Source organism: Cherax quadricarinatus, chromosome 2, assembly GCF_038502225.1.
Source record: "Cherax quadricarinatus isolate ZL_2023a chromosome 2, ASM3850222v1, whole genome shotgun sequence".
Classification (NCBI taxonomy): Eukaryota; Metazoa; Arthropoda; class Malacostraca; order Decapoda; family Parastacidae; genus Cherax; species Cherax quadricarinatus.
The window spans coordinates 34,323,080-34,336,175 of NC_091293.1; the positions used below are offsets into that span (position 1 = coordinate 34,323,080).

The 13,096-nt window shown below is 41.0% G+C and overlaps 1 long non-coding RNA gene across 1 annotated transcript in view; it reads left to right on the plus strand.

The window, feature by feature from the left end:
* LOC138853342 (uncharacterized) overlaps positions 1 to 13,096 on the plus strand; it is a 415,781-nt gene that overhangs the window by 11,735 nt on the left and 390,950 nt on the right. The gene's annotated exons all lie outside the window — the stretch shown is intronic.

Here is a 13,096-nt window from a genome sequence, read left to right on the forward strand (position 1 = left end):
GTATTGATGGTGTGTTACCTTCTCTCACTACTAGGTCTAGTATTGATGGTGTGTTACCTTCTCTAACTACTAGGTCTAGTATTGATGGTGAATTACCTTCTCTCACAACTAGGTCTAGAATTGATGGTGAATTACCTTCTCTCACTACTAGGTCTAGTATTGATGGTGTGCAACCTTCTCTCACTACTAAGTCTAGTACTGATGGTGAATTACCTTCTCTCACTACTAGGTCTAGTATTGATGGTGAATTACCTTCTCTCAATACTGAGTCTAGTATTGATGGTGAATTACCTTCTCACACTACTAGGTCTAGTATTGATGGCGAGATACCTTCTCTCACTACTAGGTCTAGTATTGATGGTGTGTTACCTTCTCTCACTACTAGGTCTAGTATTGACGGTGTGTTACCTTCTCTCACTACTAGGTCTAGTATTGATGGTGCCTTACCTTCTCTCACTACTAGGTCTAGTATTGATGGTGCCTTACCTTCTCTCACTACTAGGTCTAGTATTGATGGTGAATTACCTTCTCTCACTACTAGGTCTAGTATTGATGGTGTGTTACCTTCTCTCACTACTAGGTCTAGTATTGATGGTGAATTACCTTCTGTCACTACTAGGTCTAGCATTGATGGTGAATTACCTTCTGTCACTACTAGGTCTAGTATTGATGGTGAATTACCTTCTCTCACAACTAGGTCTAGAATTGATGGTGAAGTACCTTCTCTCACTATTAGGTCTAGTATTGATGGTGTGCTACCTTCTTTCACTACTAAGTCTAGTACTGATGGTGAATTACCTTCTCTCACTACTAGGTCTAGTATTGATGGTGAATTACGTTCTCTCAATACTGAGTCTAGTATTGATGGTGAATTACCTTCTCACACTACTAGGTCTAGTATTGATGGCGAATTACCTTCTCTCACTACTAGGTCTAGTATTGATGGTGTGTTACCTTCTCTCACTACTAGGTCTAGTATTGATGGTGAATTACCTTCTCTCACTACTAGGTCTAGTACTGATGGTGAATTACCTTCTCTCACTACTAGGTCTAGTATTGATGGTGAATTACCTTCTCTCAATACTGAGTCTAGTATTGATGGTGTGTTACCTTCTCTCACTACTAGGTCTAGTATTGATGATGTGTTACCTTCTCACACTACTAGGTCTAGTATTGATGGTGTGTTACCTTCTCTCACTACTAGGTCTAGTATTGATGATGTGTTACCTTCTCACACTACTAGGTCTAGTATTGATGGTGTGTTACCTTCTCTCACTACTAGGTCTAGTATTGATGGTGTGTTACCTTCTCTCACTACTAGGTCTAGTATTGACGGTGTGTTACCTTCTCTCACTACTAGGTCTAATATTGATGGTGCCTTACCTTCTCTCACTACTAGGTCTAGTATTGATGGTGCCTTACCTTCTCTCACTACTAGGTCTAGTATTGATGGTGAATTACCTTCTCTCACTACTAGGTCTAGTATTGATGGTGTGTTACCTTCTCTCACTACTAGGTCTAGTATTGATGGTGAATTACCTTCTGTCACTACTAGGTCTAGCATTGATGGTGAATTACCTTCTGTCACTACTAGGTCTAGTATTGATGGTGAATTACCTTCTCTCACAACTAGGTCTAGAATTGATGGTGAATTACCTTCTCTCACTATTAGGTCTAGTATTGATGGTGTGCTACCTTCTCTCACTACTAAGTCTAGTACTGATGGTGAATTACCTTCTCTCACTACTAGGTCTAATATTGATGGTGAATTACGTTCTCTCAATACTGAGTCTAGTATTGATGGTGAATTACCTTCTCACACTACTAGGTCTAGTTTTGATGGCGAATTACCTTCTCTCACTACTAGGTCTAGTATTGATGGTGTGTTACCTTCTCTCACTACTAGGTCTAGTATTGATGGTGAATTACCTTCTCTCACTACTAGGTCTAGTACTGATGGTGAATTACCTTCTCTCACTACTAGGTCTAGTATTGATGGTGAATTACCTTCTCTCAATACTGAGTCTAGTATTGATGGTGTGTTACCTTCTCTCACTACTAGGTTTAGTATTGATGATGTGTTACCTTCTCACACTACTAGGTCTAGTATTGATGGTGAATTACCTTCTCTCACTACTAGGTCTAGTACTGATGGTGAATTACCTTCTCTCACTACTAGGTCTAGTATTGATGGTGAATTACCTTCTCTCAATACTGAGTCTAGTATTGATGGTGTGTTACCTTCTCTCACTACTAGGTCTAGTATTGATGGTGTGTTACCTTCTCTCACTACTAGGTCTAGTATTGATGGTGAATTACCTTCTCTCACAACTAGGTCTAGAATTGATGGTGAATTACCTTCTCTCACTACTAGGTCTAGTATTGATGGTGTGCAACCTTCTCTCACTACTAAGTCTAGTACTGATGGTGAATTACCTTCTCTCACTACTAGGTCTAGTATTGATGGTGAATTACCTTCTCTCAATACTGAGTCTAGTATTGATGGTGAATTACCTTCTCACACTACTAGGTCTAGTATTGATGGTGTGTTACCTTCTCTCACTACTAGGTCTAGTATTGATGGTGTGTTACCTTCTCTCACTACTAGGTCTAGTATTGACGGTGTGTTACCTTCTCTCACTACTAGGTCTAATATTGATGGTGCCTTACCTTCTCTCACTACTAGGTCTAGTATTGATGGTGCCTTACCTTCTCTCACTACTAGGTCTAGTATTGATGGTGAATTACCTTCTCTCACTACTAGGTCTAGTATTGATGGTGTGTTACCTTCTCTCACTACTAGGTCTAGTATTGATGGTGAATTACCTTCTGTCACTACTAGGTCTAGCATTGATGGTGAATTACCTTCTGTCACTACTAGGTCTAGTATTGATGGTGAATTACCTTCTCTCACAACTAGGTCTAGAATTGATGGTGAATTACCTTCTCTCACTATTAGGTCTAGTATTGATGGTGTGCTACCTTCTCTCACTACTAAGTCTAGTACTGATGGTGAATTACCTTCTCTCACTACTAGGTCTAATATTGATGGTGAATTACGTTCTCTCAATACTGAGTCTAGTATTGATGGTGAATTACCTTCTCACACTACTAGGTCTAGTATTGATGGCGAATTACCTTCTCTCACTACTAGGTCTAGTATTGATGGTGTGTTACCTTCTCTCACTACTAGGTCTAGTATTGATGGTGAATTACCTTCTCTCACTACTAGGTCTAGTACTGATGGTGAATTACCTTCTCTCACTACTAGGTCTAGTATTGATGGTGAATTACCTTCTCTCAATACTGAGTCTAGTATTGATGGTGTGTTACCTTCTCTCACTACTAGGTCTAGTATTGATGATGTGTTACCTTCTCACACTACTAGGTCTAGTATTGATGGTGAATTACCTTCTCTCACTACTAGGTCTAGTATTGATGATGTGTTACCTTCTCACACTACTAGGTCTAGTATTGATGGTGAATTACCTTCTCTCACTACTAGGTCTAGTACTGATGGTGAATTACCTTCTCTCACTACTAGGTCTAGTATTGATGGTGAATTACCTTCTCTCAATACTGAGTCTAGTATTGATGGTGTGTTACCTTCTCTCACTACTAGGTCTAGTATTGATGGTGTGTTACCTTCTCTCACTACTAGGTCTAGTATTGATGGTGAATTACCTTCTCTCACAACTAGGTCTAGAATTGATGGTGAATTACCTTCTCTCACTACTAGATCTAGTATTGATGGTGTGCTACCTTCTCTCACTACTAAGTCTAGTACTGATGGTGAATTACCTTCTCTCACTACTAGGTCTAGTATTGATGGTGAATTACCTTCTCTCAATACTGAGTCTAGTATTGATGGTGAATTACCTTCTCACACTACTAGGTCTAGTATTGATGGCGAATTACCTTCTCTCACTACTAGGTCTAGTATTGATGGTGTGTTACCTTCTCTCACTACTAGGTCTAGTATTGATGGTGTGTTAATTTCTCTCATTCTACTTATTTCTGTGGTGTGTTGATACATAAGGACCTAGCATCAAAGCGAAGAATTTTTGCTGACTATGTTTAATGCCTATCATTCAGGGTATTTTCTTTAGTTCATATATTTAACTGTAGTGATTATTACTTTTAAAATAAAAACTTGAAACAACAGTTTTTTTTCTTAGTATTTTAAAGCATGTTCTCTCAAAATTATTTTTAAACCGAGGGCTGTGAAAGCAAACAATTATGAGACTTTCTCTTTTATCTCAAGTTTCTTCCGTTAGGATGTCTGTAGTGTCTGAGTTTTTTAACTGACAATTTCTGAAGCTTGGTGAGTTTTTTATTCATATTGATTTACCAAAATATTTTCTCCAGTCTCTTCTTCATGCTGAGATTTCTCTGTGCTACACTTTCCCATTTATGCTGCTGTTGTGAAATGGGGTTCACGTTAGGCAAGCAGTATCTAACGTTAGCCTTCTCGTTTATATCTTAAAGCTGAGTGTTTTAATGGTTGGTTGGGTTGGTTTAAAACCTGCCACCTGCACGAGGGTTCTTAAGGCTGCATTTCAGCCGTACACAACGAGTCGAGAACATTTTAACCCCTCACATAGGGAATGCGTTTTGATTACCCTTGTTGTTTGTGCATTTTTTTCTCTAGTTTTCTACTGATATTGTTTTCCTGAAATTTCGCGTCTTGCTGTATTTGTTTTCTTTGGTTCTTCTTTCACTTGTTTGTGGTTTTGTGATCTACTTCCTTGATTTTAATTTATTGCGTAATGTATATAAGCTTTTCATGCTGCTTTTATTAGGTCTGCATTATCTTAATTTATTCATTGATTAGGTGTTTGTTTAATTGGGCTTAAAGCCAATCGAAAAAAACCAAAGGGTCATTAAGGCTGCATGTTACCTATTTACCATCAGTCAAGAATAATTTAATACCTCTCTGTGTATATACAGAGAGAGACAGAGAGACAGAGAGACAGAGAGAGAGAGAGAGAGAGAGAGAGAGAGAGAGAGAGAGATCCACACCTCTTGGAGGTCTCACTGACAATAGTTTGCAGCCTCATCTGACGTATTTCGAATTTTTCTTATTTATTTACATGGAACCTCTATATTGTCGTTTATGAAATCTGGAAAGCTTTTATTTTATTTTCCTTTTGTTTCAATGTTTCGGTTTGCCTTGATGAAAATATAATTACCTGTTTATGAATACCCATTTGTAATTGCTGTAAGATGCTGTCTTGCCAGCTGTTCGGGATCGCTTCCCCAGTCTTTTTCCCTTCATTTCAGCCGGCTACAGCAAACCCTCAATTCTTTTGTTTGGAGAACATGAAATTCTCTCATCAGAAGGTGTTCAGCAGGGTGACCCACTAGCAATAAGAGAACTAACTTCCAGCCTACGCAGCGAGCTCAACATCTGGTACCTGGATGATGGCACTCTGGCAGGTACTGAAGAGTCCCTATTAGGGGACCTACAACTGGTGAAAACACAGATAGAAGACTTGGGACTCATCCTCAATCCCTCCAAGTGTGAAATCATCACAGCAAACCAGGAAATAATCAATGCTGAGCGAAGAATCCTCCCAGAAGTCTCAACTACAACTCCATCCAACTCTTGGGGGCACCGCTGGGTCATCAGGCCATCTACACAGTCCTCAAGGACAAATTGAATGACCTGATGAGAATGGAGGAGAGAATAAGCAATCTTGATGCCCATGATGCTCTGTATCTCCTCACAAGTTGCCTTACTATTCCAAGACTCACTCACTTCCTGAGGTGTGCACCCTCCTTTGACAACCCAACACTCGACGAATATGACGCACACCTGAGGTCAACCCTTAAGAAGGCACTGAACCTGTCACTAGAGGATCAGCAATGGAATCAGCAACCCTCCCAGTGCGACTGGGAGGTATAGGGGTGCGCAAAGCAACGCATGTTGCTTTACCTGCTTTTCTGTCTTCGTGTTTGGCTTCCAGTGCATTAGTCAAGAAGATTGTTCCCGAACGCTTGAGAGATGTGGTAGGAGCTCAAGACCCCAGACTTACTGAAGCAGCGATTCGGTGGGACACCCTTACAGATTCCTCCAGTAGACCAGCTCCTCCCAAAGAACACAACCAGTCCCACTGGGACAAACCGACCATGGAAAAAATCGCCAACACAATGTTCTCCAACGCCTCATGAAAGGACAAAGCTCGTCTCCTGGCAGTGAAGGCACCACACTCAGGAGATTTCCTGTTAGCTGTTCCCAATTCCTCCTTGGGCACTCGACTATACCCACAGGCCATTCGGATTGATGTTGCTCTTTGCCTAGCCGCCCCCATCCTCACCGAACATAGGTGTATTTGCGACAGGGCGACAGCTGATCAATTCGGACTTAATGGTCTCGTGTGTCACACAGCAGAAGGGAAGTACGCCAGGCATGAGGAGGTCAATGACATCATAAAGAGAAGCCTCGCCACAGCCCGTTGCCCAGCTCAACGGGAACCCCAAGTGCAGAGGTCTGACGGAATTCAAAAGCGTCCTGATGGAGCCACTATGCTACCTTGGAAGGGTGGAAAGCAGATTGCCTGGGACTACACATGTGCCGCCACATTGGCAGACACCTACTTACCATACTCTGTAATGGAAGGGGGTGGAGCTGCCAGCCACAGGGAGACCCAGAAGATCCGCAAATATGAAGACCTTCCCCCTTGCTATAACTTCATCCCAATAGGGTCGGAGACCCTTGGAGCATGGGGCAAGTGTGCTCTTAAGTTCCTAATAGAGCTTGGTGAAAAGCTCATCATAGAAACCAAGGACCACAGGGCGACCAGCTTCCTCTTTCAGAGACTCAGTGTTGCGATCCAGAGAGGAAATGCCTGCAGCATTCTGGGCACGCGGCCCACCGCCGGGGAGCTGGACGAAGTATTCGATATGTAGCTCTGCGTTACCTATGTTGTTTTACTTTCTATCGTATTTTTGTGAATGTTTTGTCAATGTATTTTGTCTTTAAATAAAATATATATAAAATATAGGGGGTGGCAGGAGAAAATTCTCAAACAGCTTCGGGAACAACCTTGAGTTTTCCCTGAAGCAAGTTTATTCTTTTCTCTGAGGATGAGGGTCCCTATAACAGTTCTAGAGGTGGTACCTCCCTATATTATATATATATATATATATATATATATATATATATGTATATATATATATATATATATATATATATATATATATATATGTCATGCCGAATAGGCAGAACTTGTGCTCTTGGCTTAAATAGCAACGCTCATCTTGCCATATAGGACAAGTGAAAATTTGTGTATGCAATAATCTCGCCAAAATCATTCTTAACCTAACGAATAAAATATATTTCACTGGGTTTGTTTAGTATTAAATTATTGTAAACAAATCTAAAATATATTTAGTTGGGTTAGGCTAAAATAAATTGCTCTTGTTATAATAAGGTTAGGTAAGTTTTCTAAGATTCTTTTGGTGCAAAATTAAAAAAAATTACATTAACGTTAATGAAAAAAATATATTTTTAAACGAAGAGGAAATTTCAGAAAGGACTTAATTTTAAATGAGTTCTTGCTAATTGACCAGTTTTACATATTCGGCACGACATATATATATATATATATATATATATATATATATATATATATATATATATATATATATATATATATATACATACCTATAAATATATATATATATATATATATATATATATATATATATGTATGTATATATATATATATATATATATATAATATATATATATATATATATATATATATATATATATATATGTACATTATATATATATATGTATGTATATATATATATATATATATATATATATATATATATATATATATATATATATTATATTGGTAATCGCATTGTAGTAAGACAGCGCTGTCCCTGGCGTCTCATCTTCAATACTTAGCGAGTTAACAAATATAAATTTATATTTTTTAATTCTCCAATTAGAGATAGTCACTTTGTTAAGAAACTTGTAAACTAGTGCAAGTGAACTTTAACGTTTGTCTCACACAACACTCACTAAAGTAGGTCGAGTAATCTTTTCAACTATAGGATTACTTTTTGATAAGACTGAGATAGTAGCGAAGACATGAAATAGATTGTGGTTAGGCATTTTAGAGGAAATGTATAGTAGTTCAAGACTGAACTTAATGACCGTATCTCAGCAGTTAGATTGTTTACACTGAAATAGTTTGTTCCCACCTGTGTAGGTTTCCATAGTTTGTTAATCTCGAAGGAGCCAGTGTTTGTATTTGCACGAAATTATGTCCTGTCTGTCAGCGTATCAAGGCAGCATACTCTCTTCAGTATGCTTTTTTGTCGTTTGCATTGTGTTTTACCCAACTTTATCATTTTATCATGTTAACTGGACTTGTTATTTGTGCAGCAGTGTAATATTTTCCGGATCTTAATGTTGATCGATGTTCAACTCTACGTTAAACTTTTTAGTAAAGTGTAAATAAATTCCCTTCGTGGTGTGTACTTTGATTTTTCTTGATTTTTTTTGTATAAAGTAAATTACGCACATTATTTATGAAGCGAATGCGAGCGATATTGAATTTTCTCAGACTAACACAGGAACCTGAGAGTGTCCCTCACTTAGGGATGTGAGATGAACAAAGTGCGGCACATGAGAGCCTGAGAGATCACCTTGATGTGTTCTCGCTAAGAGGTCGGAGAACTCAGTTCGGTTATACTTCGTAAATTCAGCCTTGATTGCAACCTTTAGTTCCTTTAAGACTGCGGAAGTGATTATCTAATGTATTTTTTAAGAATGTACACAGTTTAAGGTTATTAAAAGCGGTGATAATGAGTAGAGGAGACTGGTGTTGCGCTTCACAAAAGTATCAGACTTTCACGATTTTTTTTTCTAACCGTAGTAGCATTACGCGATGTGTCTGTGTGCGGTGAGTCATCGCATGATTCAGTCCAAACAACACTCATCAACAAGCCGGCGGTCCAAGACCAGCTTACTCAACGGAAACATGATTAGTGAACGGAAGATCGAGCCTCCACTCTTCCTTGCCCTAAATGTGCAACACGGGCTTAGAGCTTCATGAAATATACACCCAGTTCCACGTCACCTGATTGTACCCCACCATATTCATTAACAACAGTTACCGCCTCATTCATTGCACAGCTGATGAGGACAATTGATAGAGTGACTTGGAAACTGAAGATTACGGCTTGTTAACGCTTCTGTCTGACAGTCAGCGGAAGATGCGTCGACTCTGCACTGCTCCTCACACTGTATGACTGACACAGGTTTCACTCTTTCCTCAAACTGAATTCTAATGACAATAATTTTATTGATTACTTACATTGTATTTAATATATTTACTTACTGATACGTCTTTATTTTATTTAATAATTTATTATTATTATTAGTAGTAGTAGTAGCAGTAGGTATCCCCAAAGGAGTACCTTAAAGTGGATATTTTAATTAGGTATCCCTGAAACGGTATATTATAATAAATGGCTGATTTTTTACCTTCATCCAAAATTTTCGTTTGAAATTTTAGAACGATTCATCCGATCAGGTTCAAATTTTCAACGTTGGTATACTGTTACTAGGAAATTTTCCTGCACGCTCACACACACACACGCACACACGCACACACGCACACACACGCACACACACGCACACACACACACACACAAACACACACACACACACACACACACACACACACACACACACACACACACACACACACACACACACACAGGGTGCAGACGTGGGTGCACAAGGCTCCGAGAACCTTAGTGTTTTTAAGGCGTGCAGTAACTGCTAGCAGTAATCAGTGGTAGTGACAACGTCAGTGAACAATCCTACGAGTGATAACTAAAGTTATTAGTTAAAAAAAATGTCGAGAGGAAGCCTGAAATCATTAATATTTCAGAGTGCAAAACCGTTAGTGGCTAGTAGGCACCTGTTGCCACACAGATTCAAATATACAAAGATCAAAGTGAGTGTGGAAGCAGGTGTTCAAGAATTACCAGCGTTTGGATAACAAGTGAAATGTGGGGCACCATACAATGAGAGGGAAAACGTTAATAAGCAAAACGAGAAAGGAAAAATAAAACATATAATAAGGGAAAGTGGCAGAGTAGGCCTGCTGAAGCAGTGACGTCACAACAAGTGGCGTGCCATTATTCAAATAAAGTAAAGTGTATATAATGTGAAGTGTATACTATCATAAGTGAAAAGTGAAATCACGTGAAGAATGCGGGATGTATGAGCATATATGGTTATAAACATCACGGGTGAAGGATCTTCAAAATAGTGATAGAAGGCCTATGTACGACGACTACGTCATCAGCATCTAGCAACCTGTTACAACACTACTGCCAGTGCAAGTATTACTCACCTATTGTGGTTGCAAGTTGTCAGATTCTGGTCTCTACATCACTGTTAGATATTGGTCACTCACTCCTGCAAGCTATTACCAAAATTAGGGTAGAAATAGCACAGATAAGGTGAAGATAGTGTTGACGAGAGTGTGAGGTATAGAGCAGACTAGCGAGGGGTAACGTAGGGGTAACATAGTATTACTACCAGTAGTTATTAGCAGTATGAATACTTAGGAAGCTAGGAAGTCCTCTCTCAATGTGAGCAAGGAATAGGATAATAACCAACAGTAACTGATACTTAAATCCAGAAAGGGCAATAAGTGGAGAGAGTAGCATTACTAGGAAAGACAACTGGGACTAAATATGAGCCTACACGACAGAGAGGCATAACAGATCTTTCAACCACAACAACCCCTCCCCTACCCCCCTAACCATCTCTCTCTCACACACATACGTGCACACACACACACACACACACACACACACACACACACAAGGGTAGACACTTATAGAAGCTTTAGACCCTAGTACCAATTTCTGCCAAACACACGAACACACACACACATGCACACATACACACACCTCTACTAGGCGAGTATACACACACACACACACGCGTGCACACACACACACACACACATACACACACACCCTTACTAGGTGAATACACACACACACACATATATACACACACATGCACACACACACCCACACACACACACACACACACACACACACACACACACACACACACACACACACACACATGCACACACCCATAAGGACCCCGTTATCAAGCACTCTACCCTCAACCTTCTTTCTCCTCCCCTCCCCTTCTAATCTCATCACACACACACACCTCCCCCACTTCTAAGGGTCACTCATCCTTCTCTCCCCCTCCCCCCTTAATCCCATCCCTCTCTTTTCCACACATGCACACACACATACACAAACACCCATACACAAGCACATATACACTTGACACAAACACGTACTCCCCCTTCCCCTAACCACCTCTCCCCCTCCCCCAAGCCACCTGCCCCTCCCCCAAACCATCTAACCCCTCCCCCAAACCATCTAACCCCTCCCCCAACCACCTCTCCCCCTCCAATAACCATCCTCCCCCTCCCCCATAATCATCCATCCCCACTCCCCCTAACCATCTCTCCCCCTTCCTTCTGTGGTGCAATGGGGCAACCTAGAACTAGGATGAGAACAAGGGGCCCGAAGGACAAATCTGGAAGGGAGGACTGGGAGGCAGAGCTCAAAAAAAGGGAGGAAGACTGGGGAAGGAGGCTAGATGAGCTTGCAAGGAAGATGGAGGAGAGGTTAGCAGCAGAATGCAGAAGGTGGGAGCAACATGCCACAATAGCAGAAGCCAAGATACAGAGATTAGAAGTGGAGCTGAGAAACCTGAAACAGCCTAGAGACAAAGATAATACAGAAGTAGCATCAGCAATGTTTACATCAGACACAGACAAAGGGTCTGAAGGGAGCATGGAAGCTAAACTGTATGCAGAGGTCCTGTCAAACCCACATGGGGCCAAAACAAAGACAGGGAGCACACTAGGACAGAATGAGAGGTTGGAAGACATTGAAGGAACTAGGACATGCGCAGGGACCTTACCAGACCCTAGTGGGGGCCAGGAACAGGTGAGCAGGAAGGACAAACCAATGAGCATAGGGGCCACAGCTGGGGAAGGGACTGAAGGAAGGAACACTCCACGGGAAGGAACTAAAACACATCAGAGGATGCAATGGGAGTCACAGTGGGAGGTGGAAAGGGAGAGATCAGTTTTTGTCTATGGGTTAGACGAAGCTGAATGGGAAACTTATGATGAAAGAAAGCAGGAGGAGAAAAAAGCGAATGAAGGTATCATGAAGGTGATAGGCGAGGGAGACATGACCCAGGTGGCAAATTTTAAGAGAATCAGGTGGTTCACAAAGAAAAGGAATCGGCCTCTCAAAGTAATTTTCAAGGCAGAATCAACTCAAACCATGATCCTGCAGGAGAAAGCACAGCTGAGAGGCAAACAGGAGTTCATGAGTGTGTACCTCTATTGAGACAGAACACAGGAGGAAAGGATGATACTGAAAGAGAGAGAGAGAGCAAAAACGAAAGGAGGAATGGGAGGAAATGAAAAAGGAGAGCAGAATAACCCAGGAACAGGTGGAAGGACAAGCACACCCCCCAGAAACACCTGCAGAAGGACTCCAGCCACGACACCCCCAAGGCAACTGAACAATCCAAACCAACCATCACACACCGATCCCTCTGTTCCCACCCCCCGCACCATGAGCCCTACCCCTACAGCAACCCCCTATGGGAGCTCTTCCTCCACCTCCACTGCAACCCCCCACTGGCCCCCACCAGGGCTCCTGCTTTCCCAACCCCAGTATTCCCCCAGGACCACAGTTACAGTATTAGAGCAGAAGTTGAAGGTTTGGTACACAAATGCGGATGGATTAACGAATAAATATGAGGAATGGCAAGAAAGAATCAATGAGAAGTCCCCAGACATCATAGCAGTTACAGAAACAAAAGTCACGGAGACAACAGATGCAATCTTCCCACCAGGATACCAGATCATGAGGAAAGATAGAAAGGGCAGAGGGGGAGGAGGGGTCGCTCTGCTCGTAAAAAAAGATGGAAATTCGAGAAAATGGGAGGCATAGACGAGACAGGAGAAAGGAACTACATAGTAGGTACACTTCAGTCTGG